Raw genomic sequence first — 17857 nt, forward strand, 5'->3', positions numbered from 1 at the left:
TGGGTAAATATGTAGTTTAATTGGTGATGGTCAAATCTTAAGATCAAATGATTTCCGAATCATATAATGTCTTGACATCTATAGAGCATGGATGATGGCTGCTAGCTCTAAGTCATGTGGTGCATAATTATGTTCATAATATTTCAACTTTTTGGATTCATAAGCAATGACGTGATCTTCTTGCATCAAGAAACCCCCCAGTCCTCCTGATGCTTCAGTTTTGACCATAAAGTGTCCCTTGGGGTTTGGCACTCTTAAGTATCCGCACAATGGTTAGTTTCTCTTTCAAGTATTCAAATGTTGTTTGGCATTTCTCGGACCAGATAAACTTTTTTTCCCTTCTTTTGCAATATAGTGATGGAATATGCAATCCTAGAGAAATCTCTAAAAAAGTTTCTATAATAACCTTCTAGATCCATGAAGCTTTTGACGTCAAACACATTTCTAGGGATCAACCATTCTTTGATTTCCTTGATCTTGGTAAGATCTACTACTATTTCCTTAGCAGAAACAATATGTCCTAAATACTGGACTTCCTTCTGGTAAAAAGAACACTTAGATAACTTCCCATACAACTTATGCTCATGCAATCTCTACAACACTACCTCAAGATGCTTCTGGTCTTCCTCCTTATTCTAGGAGTAAATGAGAATATCATCGATAAAAACCAATATAAACATGTCTAGACAATCCTTGAATATACTATTAATGAGATTCATAAATGTTGCAGGAGCATTACTCAGCCCGAAGAGTGGACCGTGAACTCACAGTGTCCATAGCGGGTCTGAAGGTAGTTTTGTGAATATCTTCTTTAATCCAAAGTTGGTGGTAAGCCTGATCTAAGATCAATTCTGGAAAACAATGTTGCTCCTCTCATTTAATCAAAGAGATCATCAATCCTAGGAAGTGGATATCTATTCTTGATGGTGACCTTGTTAAGCATTCTATAATCTATACAAAACCTCATAGTTCCATCCTCTTTCTTGACAAACAATACTAGGGATCCCAAGGCGAGACACTGGGTTAGATGAGTTTCTTATGCAATAATTCTTGCAACTGCATTTTTAATTTTGTTAATTTGGTGGTTGGCATCCTGTAAGGTACTCTTGACATGGGTTCTGCCTCAAGTACTAGGTCTATGGTAAAATCAAAACTGTAGGTGATAAGCTAGCCAATTCTTCAATAAATACATCTTGGAAATTTTTAAGATAAGGATACTTTTCTTCAAAAGATTCTTTCAATCTTTGTCTTAACTCCCCATCTTCAAAGATGTAATCATCTTGATACGTGGTTTCTTCTAGTTCGTTCATATCTTCTATACTTATGACAAAGATTTCGCCTTCTTTTCTGTCCGCACCTCTTTAGTTCCATAACCATAGATGAAACTTGTCAGGGTTTTACGTCATGCATTAATCCTTGAATAGGGTTTTCTTGGTCATCTAGGCATTCCACTATCTTTGCCGGACAATCTATCTTCACTTTGTGCCAATTGAGCCGATTTATTCCCATGATAATATCATAGGACCCTAGAGGTGCTACATACAAATTAACCTTCATAGATGAATTAGGATAGTCCACCTGAGCCTCAAATAGACATTGGTCTACTTGAGCTTTGTTAGAAAGTAAATTCCACCAAGATAATTGAGAAAGGGGAGTGGGGGTGAATCAGTTATTGGACCAATGCAACTTTTATCAACCTTATTAAACCTTAAACATGTGATCACTAATCACAACAACCATAAGAAGCTACAGATACACAATAACACCAAATATGTTAAGTAGGAAAACCCTTGATCAGAGGGAAAACCCCAGTGGGGATGGTACCCACAAAATAATGTACTAGTATATAAGTTCCTTGTAAGACGATGAACTTTGTCAAGAGCCAATGAAATATATTTAGTACATATCAATCCTTGTTAGGAGACTTTGAATACCTGTTAGGAGATTCCAACCTTTTAGGAGTTATGCCAACCTTGCTAGTAGTTGTAGAAGGCAAATGGACCCACTATCCAAACAGCTTTAGGGGCAAGACCACCGAACCCACTGTCCAACTAGCTTCATTATTCTTTTTAGAATAGTAGAAATGCAATTGATCTCAACAACTCAAACTCTTGCTCTATCCTTGTGCCACTCCCGCACCAAAACACTTCTCAGATCTCAATACTAGATCTCCAAACTTGCATCACAACGATCCCTTTGATCACTTACTCTCATTTACTGGTCTTCACAAATCCAATAGAATTCTCTTACATCCATTCATACATCATCATAAGGAAAATAACTTTCCTTTATACCATGTCCTCAAAAACATTCATTGAGTTAGCCTTGAGGCTTTCCCAATTACAATTGTAATAGGACCTTAATAAGATAATACAATACATTACATCTTTTTATAATAACAATACACTACCGCCTCATAGCCTTCACAACTTTTTGCATGTGTGGCGTCAGATTTCGTACACTCGCCAACATCATCATCAGGCTATCTACTTTTCTTTGTTTAATTGAGCTTAACTAGATAATATTCCTATTAGGAGATATAATCTAATTACCAGAAACCACTTCTCAAGAACTCTATCTACAAACTATTTTCTGTAAATCACAAATAACTCTCACTAGTGTTTGACTTTTAGCACGTACACTTGACTATTTAATTAGGACATACTATTTAACATGACCCCAACTATGCTTGACCTTAGCTTTAATACTCAGTCCGTACGACCTCAAGCTCAATTTGCTATTCTATCAATCTTCACAGTATGTTGACATCAATGACAAACATAGTCATGAATGGAACACACAATCATATTGTCAATCTCTCCAATGCTCCAACAATGATAGGATGCTCCCCATAGGAACATCATCAACATTTATGGTAACAATCTTCCCCTTTGGCATTAATGACAACATAGATGAAAAACATCTAAGTTCCAAGAATATCAAACATATTGTTCTGCTGTTGCTACCACTCTTATCTTTTTAAATTCTCCTCATCAATCAAATCTGAAACTCTCAAGAACAACCGCTGCTCCCACATTGATACACTTCTCTCACTTACAAATTTCTCCCCCACTGACATCACTCTGTCTTTTCTTCATAACTCTTCCCCATTAATAGGAGATTCTCTCATATGTAGTCACTTCTCCCCCATTCATAGGAGATGTCTTTCATGCGCTACTTCCTCCCCATTGACATCAATGACCAAGACATCATTATGTCAATCTATTACTCAAAGTCTTCAACCAACTCAAGTGTCCAAAGACACTTTTTAATACTAGCTACCAAGAGTCCTTTATAACTCTACTCAATCACAGATACTTCCCCATAAAGGAAGTATCAATATTCAATCCAGATAAACAATTGTGCTTTGTACCATTGGACTAATGCAATCTCTCTACATCATTACATTTATAGTTTTGCATGCACAAGATATTGATAGATGTGGTTAAAACTAAAAAGTGTTTGAGATTATGATTCAGTGTTAGGATAACCCACAGACAGAAATAAAAACTACATGCAAATATAACCAATAACAAAAAATAATAGATCACACAGAAATGAACACAAAGCACCAAGATTTAACGTGGTTCACCCAATCCCTAGGCTACGTCCACCAAACAGCAAGTCCGATCTTATTACAATCTAGTGATTACAACCTAATTACAAACCATAATCCCTTACAACTCAATACCACTGCAAGAACCAATTTTGCATCACAACATCATAAAAAATACCCAACCCTAAACCCTTTTATACAAGTATTAAACCGCTTTAGGGTTATAACTTGTCGTCCATAATTAGCCATAACTTTAGTGACGAATCTACTGATGGCGAATAGTACCAAATAAATTTTTTTTAGGGTGATGCCTCGAACCCCACTAATTATGAAGTATGTACAATACTTTCTTGATCAATCACCACAATCTAACATTCAGTCCCCCCTGCTTTGCCCTAATTATCTAGTTTACACCTCCATATATCAACACACTCTCCTTTCAAAACTAGTTTGATATAAACTTGAGAAGATAGGATGTTCAATGTAAAAAGTATTATTAAAAAAAAAAAACTTAATATTTTGTTCAAAATAAAAAAAAAGATATTCAAAAATACTTATCTCAATTTACTAGAGTCAAAGAGATCACCCACTAGTATGGAAGTGAAAATAGTACATTTTACTTGATTTTGCTAAAAGAATTCATCAAGTCTATCATAGTAAATGCTTTCATGAATGGATATTCCAGGGAATCAACTTCTACTTTATTCATAGGAGTGTCATCTATAGCCAATTTTTCATGTAATTGGACTTCATATGGATCTTTCTTTTCATTTCTTTCCTTTGGATGCAATCCACCATGAAACAATTTATTTTAGTCTGCAGGTGTTTTATCATATGAGGTATTAAAAAACTATATACCTTGACCAAATTTCTCTTCTTCATAATCATAATCTACTTTATCTCTAAGACCGATTTCTTAATCCCCTAAAAATTTCTCATGTTCACATAATATGTGGATTTATTTATTTTACCTATATTATTTAAATGAAAATGATTTATTTCATGGAATGGATTGTAAAGTGGTTCATACCTAGAATATAATTTCTCGTAAATTTTTTTAGTATTTAAAAATATTTCAAAGTTGTTTTGAAACTTATCTCCTTCATTAGGTGTTATTTCGCTATGATTTGATTTCCCATCCTGTAGATTTAAGAAAAAATGATGATCATTTTTTTGACATACCTTTTATATTCTTCATTTAATAGATTTGAAATTTCATCCACATCAAAAGAATATCCTTCTTCATTTATGCATTATGTGTGATTAATTTCTATACTAGCTGCATCATAAATATATTCTTTGGCAATTTGATCCAAATTTTGTTCATCTAGAATGCTATTTGGGTTTTGTGATTCACCTGGAACATCTTCTTCATCTTCACTTTCTTCCTTTGTGACTACATTTAATACATATTCAATAAAAGCCATTAAATCTAGATCATCTAAGATATTCATTTTATGAATTTTATTTCAGCACTCATTATATGAAGGTCTTATTTCTATTGGTATCTTAGGATACATATTTGCCATCTTTATGAATACAATTGATGTAGACTCATCTATGTATCTTTCTAAATTATAAAATGAATCCAATAAAGATAAGTATGTGTCTCCTTTAATGACATATTGTTGATCCTCCTATTCATGTAAAATGGTCTCTGCATCATCACCATTGTTAGAAAAAAACATAAAGAACCCATCTCTTATGTTGTCTCCATGATGAGATGCATCTTGTAGGTAATGCTTCATATTGTTGTCTTTCACTAATCCATAGTGTTCTAATAAATATTTTTATGACTTGATCCTCTGTAAATATTCTATATTCTTCTATGAATATAGAAAATGCATCTAAATGTTGAAATGTTCATTCATCATAGTCACCATTAAATCTAGGTAAGAATATTGGAAGTCCTAGAAATAGTCTATTAGGTTTATCATCAAACCCATTGAGATCTAATGGCTTGATGACATCTAGAATAAAATATTTTCTTTGGAATGGTCAATCCATCCTCGAAAAAACATATCCTTTCACAAAAGAAAGTATATCATTTCTTTCATAGTTTTCTCCCTTAGTGGACTCACTTTCAAACTAAATAGAGCTCCCACCTCTTTCAAGGAAAAAAGTGTTTTCTTGGTATTCTTGGTTCACTTTCCAGCAAAGTCACACTTCAAACAAAATGCTTCTACTTATTTTTTGCTTCTAATATATGAAACTAAAAGCTCTAGGTAACTCCACAATATGAATTGTGAGATACTCTCCCCACTGGAGTTGCCAATCTATTCATTCTCAAAATTTTTGGTTGAAAACTTACAAGATTTTCATGTTTGATGTTGGAATAAACAAAATTTTGGTGAACAAAGAAGGTCAAAATACAATTACTCAATCTCCACACTTTAGGCTATGGAAAACTTAGGTGGTTTTACTCTTGCTCTGTGTGTGTGTGTGTGTGTGTGTGTGTGTGTGTGTGTTTATATATATATATATATATATATATATATATATATATATATATATATATGAAACAATGAAAACAAAATTTATATGAGACTAGGCAACTAGAAACGACATTGGTGTAATAATTAAAACAAATCTTGTCAGAATGCCTAATTGTGGGGCCTTCTAGTTTATGACCATATATAAAGGAAATTATAAAATTAGATTCCAATATCACATACTATATTCTTCTACAATATTCCATGCTACTCTATCATATGTCCCCTCTTCTGCATCTAACCAAGCCTCTTATATAACTAGGTAAGCCACAAGTTGGCTATTCAAGCATTAATTACATTATAGGTCCAACTTAGAAAGAGTTAACCAAAACCATCACAAAATGAAACACAAAGAAATGTGCACTCCATGGCAGATTGACATGTGTCCAAGGAGTCTACTCCTAACTTTTCCACATGCCATGTTAACAGAAGAAATTGTGTGAAAAGAAACAATGCAACTCGTTGGAAGCGAAACCTAGGAAAATGGACCACAAAGAATGGTTCACAATTCAAGAAATAAAAATGATCAAGGATTGGTCCTCATAATCATATTAACTATACATAACATGAAACGAATAGTATAAATGGCTACATTATGAACAATAGAATAGTACATAAAACAAGAGATTTTTTGGTTGATGAAATATTTCTCCAAGACCCAAGATGCTCGTACATCAGACACTTTGGGTTAATAAAGAACTAATATCCACATTACGTACTACTCATATTATAACCTGTATCATAAATATCCACCTAAACTTTTGTAATCCATGAACTATCTTCAATTGGCTTGCCTTTCCAAGAAACTAGGTATTCCATGTAGTCTTTTCCTCTTCTGCTTTTGCTTATTCTACTATTCAAGATATTCTCAATGTTGTCTTTCCACTTTTTAGGATAATCTAGGCTATCTTCCATCTCCCCATTAGACTCAAATTACTCAAAGATGTCTGTAATATTGAATATTGGTGAAATATCCATGTCTTCTTGTAGTAACACTTCATAACTATTTCCATTGTCAAATTTCTTCATAATCTTACAAGGTTCGAACTAATTTTTTTTTAGTTTACTATAGGTACCAACTAAAAATCTATTCTTCTTCAAATGATTCATAACCTCATCTCTAGGCTTAAAAGATTTATGTCTCTTCCTCTTATATGCTTCTTGTTTATATTTTGGATTACTATCTTCCAAATTCCTTTTGACTTCATCATGCAAAGTTTTCATGAAAATTGCAAAATCCTTAGGTTCAATACTTCTTCTAGTCTCAGTGGGAAAATCTCTAAACTCTATGGTTTGCTTAGGATGAAATACAATAACAATCTCAAATGATGTCTTCTTAGTACTTCTATTCACATAATTATTATATGCAAACTCTTCTTATGCCAAAACTAAATCCCAATTAGTAGGCTTATCCCCAACCAAACAGTAAGTTATCCAAACTTCTATTCACAACTTGATTTTGTTCATCTATCTAATGTTGAAATATAGAACTAAACTTCAAATTTGTATTCAACTTCTCCCAAAGTACTTTCCAAAAGTAGGCAATGAACTTAGTATCTCTATTTAAAATAATAGTCTTAGGAAAATCATGTAATCTTACCACTTCTTTGAAAAATAATTCAATTATATGTAACACATAAAATGTTTTCTTGCAAGGTATGAAATGAGCCATTTTTCAAAATCCATCAACCACTACCAAAATAGAATCCTTATCTCTTTGAGTTCTACACAACCTAAGAACAAAGTCCATACTCACATCTTTCCAAGAATTATTAGGTATAGACAAAAGTGAATACAATCCCAAATTTTGACTAGTTCCTTTTGTTCTTTGACAAATTATACAACCTCTAACCATTCTCTATAGATCCCTATAAATCTATATCCAAAAGTATCTATCTTAAATCAATTTTATTGTCATATCAATCCCAAATTATCCAACAAGTCCACCACTATGCTTATCCTTCATTATGTTATCTCTCATAGATCCTCTAGGTATGCATAGCTAAATTACTTTAAACAATATATATTATTGAATGAAATAATCAGTCCACTTCTCACTCACTATTTTTTCCTTACAAGATTTCCAAGGTTCAACAAAATTAGGATTAGTTTCATAAAAACACTTTAAGTCATTAAACCCTATGCCGCAACACTTATCTCTATCAAAAAAAATATTCTTCAACTCAATGCATCAACAACTTTATTTAATTGTCCAATTTTATGACTAATTTAAAAACAATTTTTTGTAAGAACTCAACCCACTTCATATATCTCTTATTACAATTATTCTAACTTTCCAAATACTAGATAGCTTTATGGTAAGTATACAACACAAAATTCTTAGGCATCAAATAATGTCTCCATTTATTCAAATCTTGAACAATAACATAAAATTCCTAATCATAATTTTTTTTTTCTTATTGTCATTTAATTTTTCACTAAATAAATATACAATTCTTCCTTCTTTTCTTAAAACAACTCCAATTGCACTTCCACTCGCATCACATTCAACTTGAAAAACTTTTTTGAAATCAGGCAAGGAAAGTGTAAGAAAATTTGAAATATTTTATTTCAATTTCTCAAAACTCCTTTATGCTCCATATGTCTAGTTGAAATCCATTTTGTATCATCTTATAGTTTCTATCAAGGTATAACAAATAGAACTAAAATTTCTTATAAAATTCCTATAGAAACTTGTCAATCCATGAAATGAGCCCACCTCTCCAACATTCTCTAGTGGAGGCTAATCCAAATTATTCTTACCATTTTAGGATCCATGTTTAGTCCACTAGCTGAAATCACAAAACCAAGGTACACAATATCTTCTTTCATGAATGAACATTTCTTGAAATTAATTAGTAACTTTTCTTCGTTTAATCTTTGCAATACTTTTCTGATATGTTCAAGATGTTCTTCCTTACTCTTACTGAATATAAAAATGTGATCAAAGTATACAATCATAAACCTACTTAATAACTTCTTCAAAACTTCATTCATCAACCCCATGAAACTACTTGCCATATTAGCTAGACTAATGGGCATAACCAAGCATTCATGTAAACCTTCATTAGTCTTAAAAGGAGTTTTCCATTTAACTCTTTCTTTTCTTCTAATCTGGTGATATCCACTTTTCAAATCAATCTTTGTAAAATATTTTTCTCCACTCAAACTATCCATTATGTCATCCATCCTAGGCAAAGAAAATTTGCATAAGTCCCAAGTATCTTTTTTATAGCTCTAGAATCAGTAAAAATTGTCTATCCTCCATTCTTCTTAGGTGCTAACACAATAGGTATTGCATAATGACTCAAACTATCTAATCAAACCCTTCTCAAGAAAATCTTGTACTTGTTTGTTTAGCTCAATATTTTCATCAAGTGTTAACCTATGTCGTGCTTTATTAGGAAAACTAACTTCAAGTGTACAATCCATATGATGACTTATACTTCTCATAGGAAGAAAACCATTAGGTACATTATAAAAAATGATGCCATGAAATTATGTAAGAAAAAGTTTAATCTCATATGCATTTTCTAACTCATCTTTTTTCTTAGTCTTTCTAGGAATCAAAGCATGGAAAATATTATGTTCTTTAATTTCTCTTGCAAACTTAATACCCTCAATTGTGCATGTTCTGACTGTACTACAATGACTTTCATCAAAAATTTCCTCCAAAGGAAAAAATAGTTGATTCTTTCCATTTACCCAAATAGTATATTGATTCAATCTACCATTATCTAAAGCTTGTCTATCATACTGCCAAGGTCTACCCAAAAGAATATGACAACAATCCATAGGAATAATATCACATAAGACTTCTTCATGATAATTCCCAATTTTTAATTTGATAAGGCATTATCCACATACAAGTAGTTTGTGCTCCTTCCAAATCTAAGCAACATGGTAAGGCTTAGGATATCTCAATATTTGCAACTACAATTTGTTAACCAACTCTTCAAATGCCAAATTATCCAAACTTCCACTATCATTAATCACTTTGCAGAAAATAGGAAACAACTACAACTATTATGTACACATGCCGGCTCTGGGCAACTGAACTTCAAAAAAACTCCTTATCTCTATCAATTACCTAATTTTCATTTGAACATGCATGAGGTAAACTAAAAATACTTCTCCTATCAGTTTCATGAATTAAATTAGCATCCTAAAACTCAACACTTAGTAAAATTGAATCTTCGTTCATACTTCCATAATACATATAAAAACTTGCTTCATTCTCAACTGTTTGCTCATTATGAAAATACTGATCAGCACGCTCAAACATATCAGACGAAAATTGAAAATCCTCTTCATTTAATAAATCATGCATGCTATCAACTTTGAATATGAATGCATCATATTCAACATGGAGAAAAGGATCGCTCATACCTTCAAAATGTGAATCCTTATGTATGAGTAGATGATACTCAAATGAACACTCTGACTTGTATTCACACATGTCATCAACGTTAAAATCTAAAGATAATCCACAATCTTCAAATGGTTCTTCACAATTAGAAAATAGATTAGTCTTCACATCAGAGAGTTCGTCATCAAACTCATTGCAAGATGCATACTAATTTTCAAAAACAACTTCGTCAAACAATTTGTCACCTATCTCATTAGATGCAACATAATCATTAGTTTCACTATCAAACTTGGAAGAAGAAAATGTTGATCTCTTATAGTAGTAAGACAAGGTATCATCATCAAACTCATTCTCAACTAAATCTGAATTTTCCATGTGCTCTTCAAACAAAGGATTAATAACTCCATGCAATGACCCTCTTTGAATGTTTTGACAAAAATTGGACTGATCATCATTAGGATTCTCATCATATAAAGTGTTAATATATACTTTAAAAAATTAAAACTATTACCCATCTCGTCTTCAAGGAGACTTTCAACATGTGAAGAAAAAACAGAACTACATGTGGACTCACTTTCTACTCCATCAACGAAGCATGTAGAATATAAATCAAGGTTACTTTCATTGTCTTCATGTAGGTGATTCAAATGTCTTGCAAGAAAATCATCATTTATCTTACCAATAGGTGCTGATGTATTAACCTTAGAATCATTTGTATGCTGATTATCACTGCACTCATTCTCAAGACATTAATCTACATGATTAGGTAATCTATTTTTATAAACAACCTCTTTATCCTCATATTGTGTAGACATCTCTTCAAAACTTTCAACATCTAGCTAACTTGTATAATGCTGAACTGAAACTTCACTTTTAGATTTAGAAATAGAATTCATACCTTTACTAACATAAGAGCACTCACTTTCGTCATTGCTATCTTCTTCCCAACTTGCATCTGATTCACATGAAGATGAACATACACTATGACTATCATGTCCTTGGCTCGAGTAACAAATCTCATCATCACACCTCTCGATAATATATCGGAGCAGCAATTTTATTATCATTACTTGAAAATGACTTTCAGCTTCTTCATACTCACATTGAGATGACTGTATTTCAAATTCAGATTTAATAACATTCTCAACATGATGCAATCTCTAAAGAAGATAAATCATTTCATGCATATCTGATTGATCAACTGAATCCATCTTACCATCTATTATTGAAACATTTGAAATATGTGAACTTCATTCCTTTGAGTGAAGCTGAGATGAATGTGACTTACATTCTTCATCGTGTGTTATCTCTCCATGACATGTCAGATCAGCAACATCAAGTTCATGACCGGAGAGATAACTTTTAGCTTCCTCACTTGCACAAAACATAGATCTAGGTGTAACAATTTCATTAGCAACATTATTATATACATGATCATGAGAACTTGCTCCTGTAACTAATGTTTGATCCATAAAATCAACATAATGCTGAACCTGATCAAAGTTTGAAATATTACACACTACTATAGCATCATGAACATATGTGTCTTTATTTTCAATAAACTCATTATTCTCTACACACATTCTGATTTGAAATTTCAATCTAATTATTCATTAAAACAGGGGTATTGATAAGCTTATTTGAAATTGAAGAATCAACAACATGTTCAAATTTTCTTTCATGACCATTATACTGGCGATCATTCATAGCAAAATGACCTCTAATCAATCCATACTTCATATTATTCTCAATATCTCTAGCAGTCATAAATGCCTGATATAATGTCTATGGTTCTTTATTCCATAGTAGATAATTCATTTTCTTATCAAATGCATCAAATAAACAGCTAAACACATTTGATCATTAGGTCTATAACTCTCAGGGATTTCATTCAAGACTCTTGCAAATCTGATATTGAATTGAGAAACAAGTTCATTACACTCAATATGGATCTTTAAGAACTTATCATAAGAATCAGATATGCTTACCCTTTCTCCAAATTTCTCCATGAAGGTGGAATACAACTCACCCCAAGATGAAATGGAATATATTGGTAGAAAAGAAAACCAATCTCTAGCATCATCTTCTAAGGTTTGAACAAATAAATTCATGTGAACATCTTCTTGAGCAATCTCATAGTCACCCATCAAATCACTGAACAATTCAACATGATGACTAGCAAAAACAAGACGGTCTCCTCTAAACTTAGGCAATTCATTTTGGATATCATTAGGAATGACATTCGGGAAGCCATGAATACCATCAAAGCATAATAGCATATACCTCTTGGTAGAAATAGGTCTCAAAACTTTTCTAACAGGATAGATACTTGATGAAATGATATTTGACATCCCTCACAAACTTAACTCATTCCCCATTAATACTTAGATTCATAACTTGCAGCATATCTAAAAATACTTTCTACCAATTTCAACTTCAAACACATTACACAAACTTAAACACAACTGACTAAAACTTGATCTAATGAAGTGTATAATACCTTAAAACTATTCTCCTCTTCTTAGTGCTAAAACTACACTTGATGGAGAACACATGTGTAAAACTTACTTTCTTTCATGATAAGAAAAACATCATGAAAATCAAATACCTCAAGTGTTGTTGCATGAAACCACTGATCTGCTAATTGGCCTAGTGTTGATCTTAATTCCTCACACCAATGATCATATCTTTTGTAGAGTCGCCATCTCCTTAAGGAGAACTAAATGAAATCACAATTGCGGTTCATTGTTTATCATTTCAAAACTTATGACAACAGATCAAACAACACTTCTAAACTTATCGGTCAGAAACTTATATACTCTCTTCTTGCTTTAAAAATTTGACACAACTTTCAGATCTACCTCACTCAACTAAAAACTATTGAGAACAATTATAGGTAACTGATCTACACTGGTACAGAGATCCTTTAGAGAGTCGCCACTCAAAAGTGTGAGAAATTTTTTAACACGTGATTCATAACATGACAGATCTGAACTGGATTGTCAACTTGTAGAACATTGCAAATCCTTAAACACTTAAAAGAGAGAAAAACACTTTTATAACAATTCTGACTAAATTACAATAGTACTTTGGAAATAACAACCGGCTGAATTGACTGAAGATGAACACCTTTTAGTAATATAATTTACATTCAACCTCAAAGTTACTAATACAAATGGATAAAACTTAACTACGGTGCATGATTTGTAGTAAGAAAACTAGAAAGAACATTAGAGAACTTACTGCTGAAATTTTTTAATGCACTTCTCCTACTGTACCGAATCTCTTCTTTTCAAATTCTCAAGGTTTGTCTTAAATATGATTCAATACAGTTCCCTAGTAGAGTCACCATTTTGTTAGTGTTTGAAAATGTTGGAGGGTTTTCAATTATCCCACTGAGAAACTAACATATCTAGGGGCAGCTAACTCCCATTTTCAACATGCCATTTCTGACAACAGGTCAACTGTAAGGCATGACCCTTCTTCTACTTTAGGCTATGCTAAACCTAGGTGGGTAAACCTTAGATTCAAATGATACCGTACTAGTGCAAAAACATATCCTTGAATCTATTAAGCAGATTTTACCCTTATTTCTCCTAATGACTCATGAAATGACACAGATCTATAGTAGCTAAATGTAAAACTATGAATCTCATAAGCTGAGTGAGGGTTAAACATTTAGGTCCTTCAACATAAGAGGGAAAGAACATTTAATCAATAATGTTGAATTCATCAAAACCCCTAATATGCACCAGCAAGAAATAAGTGACCTTGTAGCTATTTAGTGCCTTAACCATTGGGCAAATCCATGAATCAAATGCATACATATGGATATCTGATACTTATTTACATATTCAAATATACAATCTATCTATTTACCTTGTAAATAAACATTTGTGCTCAATCTGAATCTCATTCTTACATGATATCCTTCTCAATAAACTTGCGACCCTGTTGATTCACTAAAGCATTTACATAACCCCTTGAGTTACAAGAAACAATAAGACAACATACAACCTTAAGGGACTACAACTATGATATAGGCTCTTTGTTCAAAGATTATAAAACTTTGAAGCTCACTCAGATAGAAGACATGATTCAAGATGAAACTCAACCTACTATTGTTTTTATTTATTTCTTTGAAACAGAACAACCATGTGCATGAAATGAAAACATGAAAACACCTAACAAATTAGAACTATCATTGGGCTCTAGATAAGCACGTCACATAAGACTTACAAATTATTGTGATCCATTGTGCCTACATCCTCACTTGATATTTTCTAATAATTTTGTACTTAGAATTTGAATTTGCTATGATTGGGCCTTTTCTCTTTTGTGTGTATTAGCTCATGGTTACACACCAAAATATTCATCATCATGATTTCAAATTAATGACATAGATATAATGGTAAAAATAGAGTACAAGTAAATTCATTATTATATATTGCCCCTACTGCTGATTCTAGCTTCCCTATCATAGATTCCACCTACATAGACATTTCCCTCTGCAATAATCTCTCTAAATGTATGGATTTTCTTTACTTTCTACTTGCATTGGCTTCTAGAGTTGAAGACACGATCTCCTTTAATCTCATTGCCCACATAGTGGGTCTCAGCTTCCAATACTCAATAGAAGTTGATTTAGAGAGTGACTTTTCTTCTGGAGGTTAGATACTTTCTTCAAAATCTAGTATCTTCACATACCATCCATCTAAGGCTTTAGCACCTTATCTTACTTGGATTTACATCCATCTCCAATACTATCATTAACATGACTGAGATGAGCCAGTGATGTCTTGCTCACAATCTTACACAGAGACGCAATCATTCACTCTGTACATTCCCTATGCCCTTTTGATCTCAAATGAAAATAAAAACACACTAAGATATTTGATAATTGCAAACATTTAGGACCCATAATATAACCCTGATATCCATGGTATTAAATTGATCTAATATAATTAGTCGGGCCCCAAAGAGGGTCTTGCTAAATTTTTTTTTTGTTTTCGAATGACTAAACTGTCAAATTGATCCTTCAACCTTCTCGAACTAACTGGAATGAAATTTGATCACTACACCATCAATTAAAACCTCTTTTATCCCTTATATGCAAACTGTCAATTTAATGCTAGAGGGTCTTTTGTCTAGCTTTAAAACTAACTAGAACACTAGATTGAGATCTGAAAATTGGTACACTAACTCTTTGCTCTGCATACTTGTACCCTATCAAATCTTATCTCATGAAAAATTTGAGGTCAAAAGATATTTGCTGTCAAAGTTGACCACTCAGAACTGCCTACAAGAAAACAAGTTAAAAAGTAATAAATTGGGTTTAGATTTGGCCTTGAAAGTTGGACAAATGGACTCTTGGGAATACAAAAACTAGGGCATTGGTTCTCTGTCATGAGGAGAATATGAATCTAGGATTTGGGCTCATGACGAATAACTGGACACATTTGGTGAATAGTCAAAGTGGGCTACTTGGATTTTTTAGATTGAAACAATGATAGAAAAGCATTTTTTGCAAATGGAATGGACCTGGAAAAGTGTGCAAATGGATTTTTCTTGACTTGCAAATTGGCACGCTTGAAGTATTTTCTAAGGACAACACAATGGTCCAATCCATTTGATCTCACCTATCATGGATTTGGAATTATGACATCATGAATAAGGGTCCTTACAAATTTGCAAATGCTGACATCGATAAAAAGTTCTTAATTGGTTACAATTTTCAAATTTCCTTGCTTAAAATTGGTCCACATCATTAACATTCTCTACATCATACAAGCACTCCACATGCACGTGAGGCCACCATGGAAGTCAACGTCATAAGGAGGAATGCATGAGCCAATAGAGAGGGAGTTTATGCAATGATAACAAAGATAGAGCCATTGTTGGCGCTCAAAATTGTAGCCCAAATTTTGAGCACTATTGAAGAAATTGAGCCCTATATATGCTTTTAAATGTGATATGTACCCGACTGTACCTTTGAGGCCCCTAAGGTGTTTAATTTTTCTAAAACCCTCCAATCAATGCATTTAAGTGTTTGATGATGATAAATTGACATTCTGAGCCATTTCATGAAGTCTTGTTTTGAGCTAGTTCAAAATCTGCATTTTTACCCAAAGTGTTAAACATCGATAGGAGGCCCTGTTTACTAGTGAATATCTTGCACCCAAAAATGTGTCATGACTTGCCACTTTGGGAGTGATTAGTGTCCATACTCAAGAAACTATGTCTTAGATTTCAAGTCATTTCAAGTTCATTTGATTAGGTTTTGAATCCCTCAAAGTTGCTCAGTTACTATTTTCATGCTTTTCCACTTTGCACCTAATTCTAGGAAGCCCTGTCTGACATTCTATAATTTTGAACTAGCTAACTAAAATGATAAATTTCATTTTGTGTTGCATTGTAGATGTCAAAGACTTATTATGTATCAAGTTTCAGCTCATGATGAATCTTTTTGATTAGTTTTCAAGTGTGATTCCAAACGCAATTAATAACTTTTTACTAATGTCAGCATTTGTAGATTTGTTAGGACCCCTGCTTGTGATGTCATAGCTCCAAATCTGTGATAGTTGAAATCAAATGGATTATACCATTGTGTTGTCATCCAAAAATACTTCAAGCACGCCAATTTGCAAGTCATGACGAATCCATTTACACACTTTTCCAAGTCCATTCCGTTTGCAAAAAATGCTTTTCTATCATTGTTTCAATGTGCAAAATCAAAGTAGCCCACTTTGATTGTTTTCCAAATGTGTCTTGTTATTCATCATGAACCCAAATTCCAGATTTATATTCTCCTCGTGACAAAGAACCAACGCCCCAATTTTCATATTCCCACGTGTCCATTTGCTCAGTTTTCAAGGCCAAATTTGAACCCAATTTATTACTTTCTAACTTGTTTTCTTGCAGGTAGTTTTGAGAGGTCAACTTTGACAATGAATATCTTTTGAACTTAAATTTTTCATGAGATGAGATTCGATAGGGTACAAGTATGCGGAGCAAAGAGTCAGTGTACCAGTTTTTAGAGCTCAATCAGGTGTTCTGGTTAGTTTTAAAGCTGGACAAAAGACCCTTCCGGATTAAATTGATAGTTTGTAGATAAGTGATAAAAGAGGTTTTAATTGATGGTTCAGTGATCAAATTTCATTCCAGTCAGTCCGATAATATTGAAGGATCAATTTGACAGTTTAGTCATTCGAAAACAAAATTTTGTCTTTTAGCTTGACCCTCTTTGGGGCCCGGCTGATTCCATCAAATCAATTTAATACCATGGATATCAGGCTTATATTATGGGTCCTAAATGTTCGCAATTATCAAATATCTTAGTGTGTTTTTATTTTTAATTGAGATCAAAAGGGCATAGGGAATGTACAAAGAGAATGATTACGTCTCTGTGTAAGATTGTGAGCAAGACATCACTGGCTCATC

The 17857-nt window shown here is 32.8% G+C and overlaps 1 protein-coding gene across 1 annotated transcript in view; it reads left to right on the forward strand.

The window, feature by feature from the left end:
• LOC149544578 (ubiquitin C-terminal hydrolase 13-like) overlaps positions 1 to 17857 on the forward strand; it is a 254280-nt gene that overhangs the window by 173880 nt on the left and 62543 nt on the right. The window lies entirely within an intron of this gene.

The sequence above is a fragment of the Cupressus sempervirens genome, chromosome 8 (genome assembly GCF_028749045.1).
Source record: "Cupressus sempervirens isolate cs-2001-9-10 chromosome 8, ASM2874904v1, whole genome shotgun sequence".
In the NCBI taxonomy this organism is placed as follows: domain Eukaryota; kingdom Viridiplantae; phylum Streptophyta; class Pinopsida; order Cupressales; family Cupressaceae; genus Cupressus; species Cupressus sempervirens.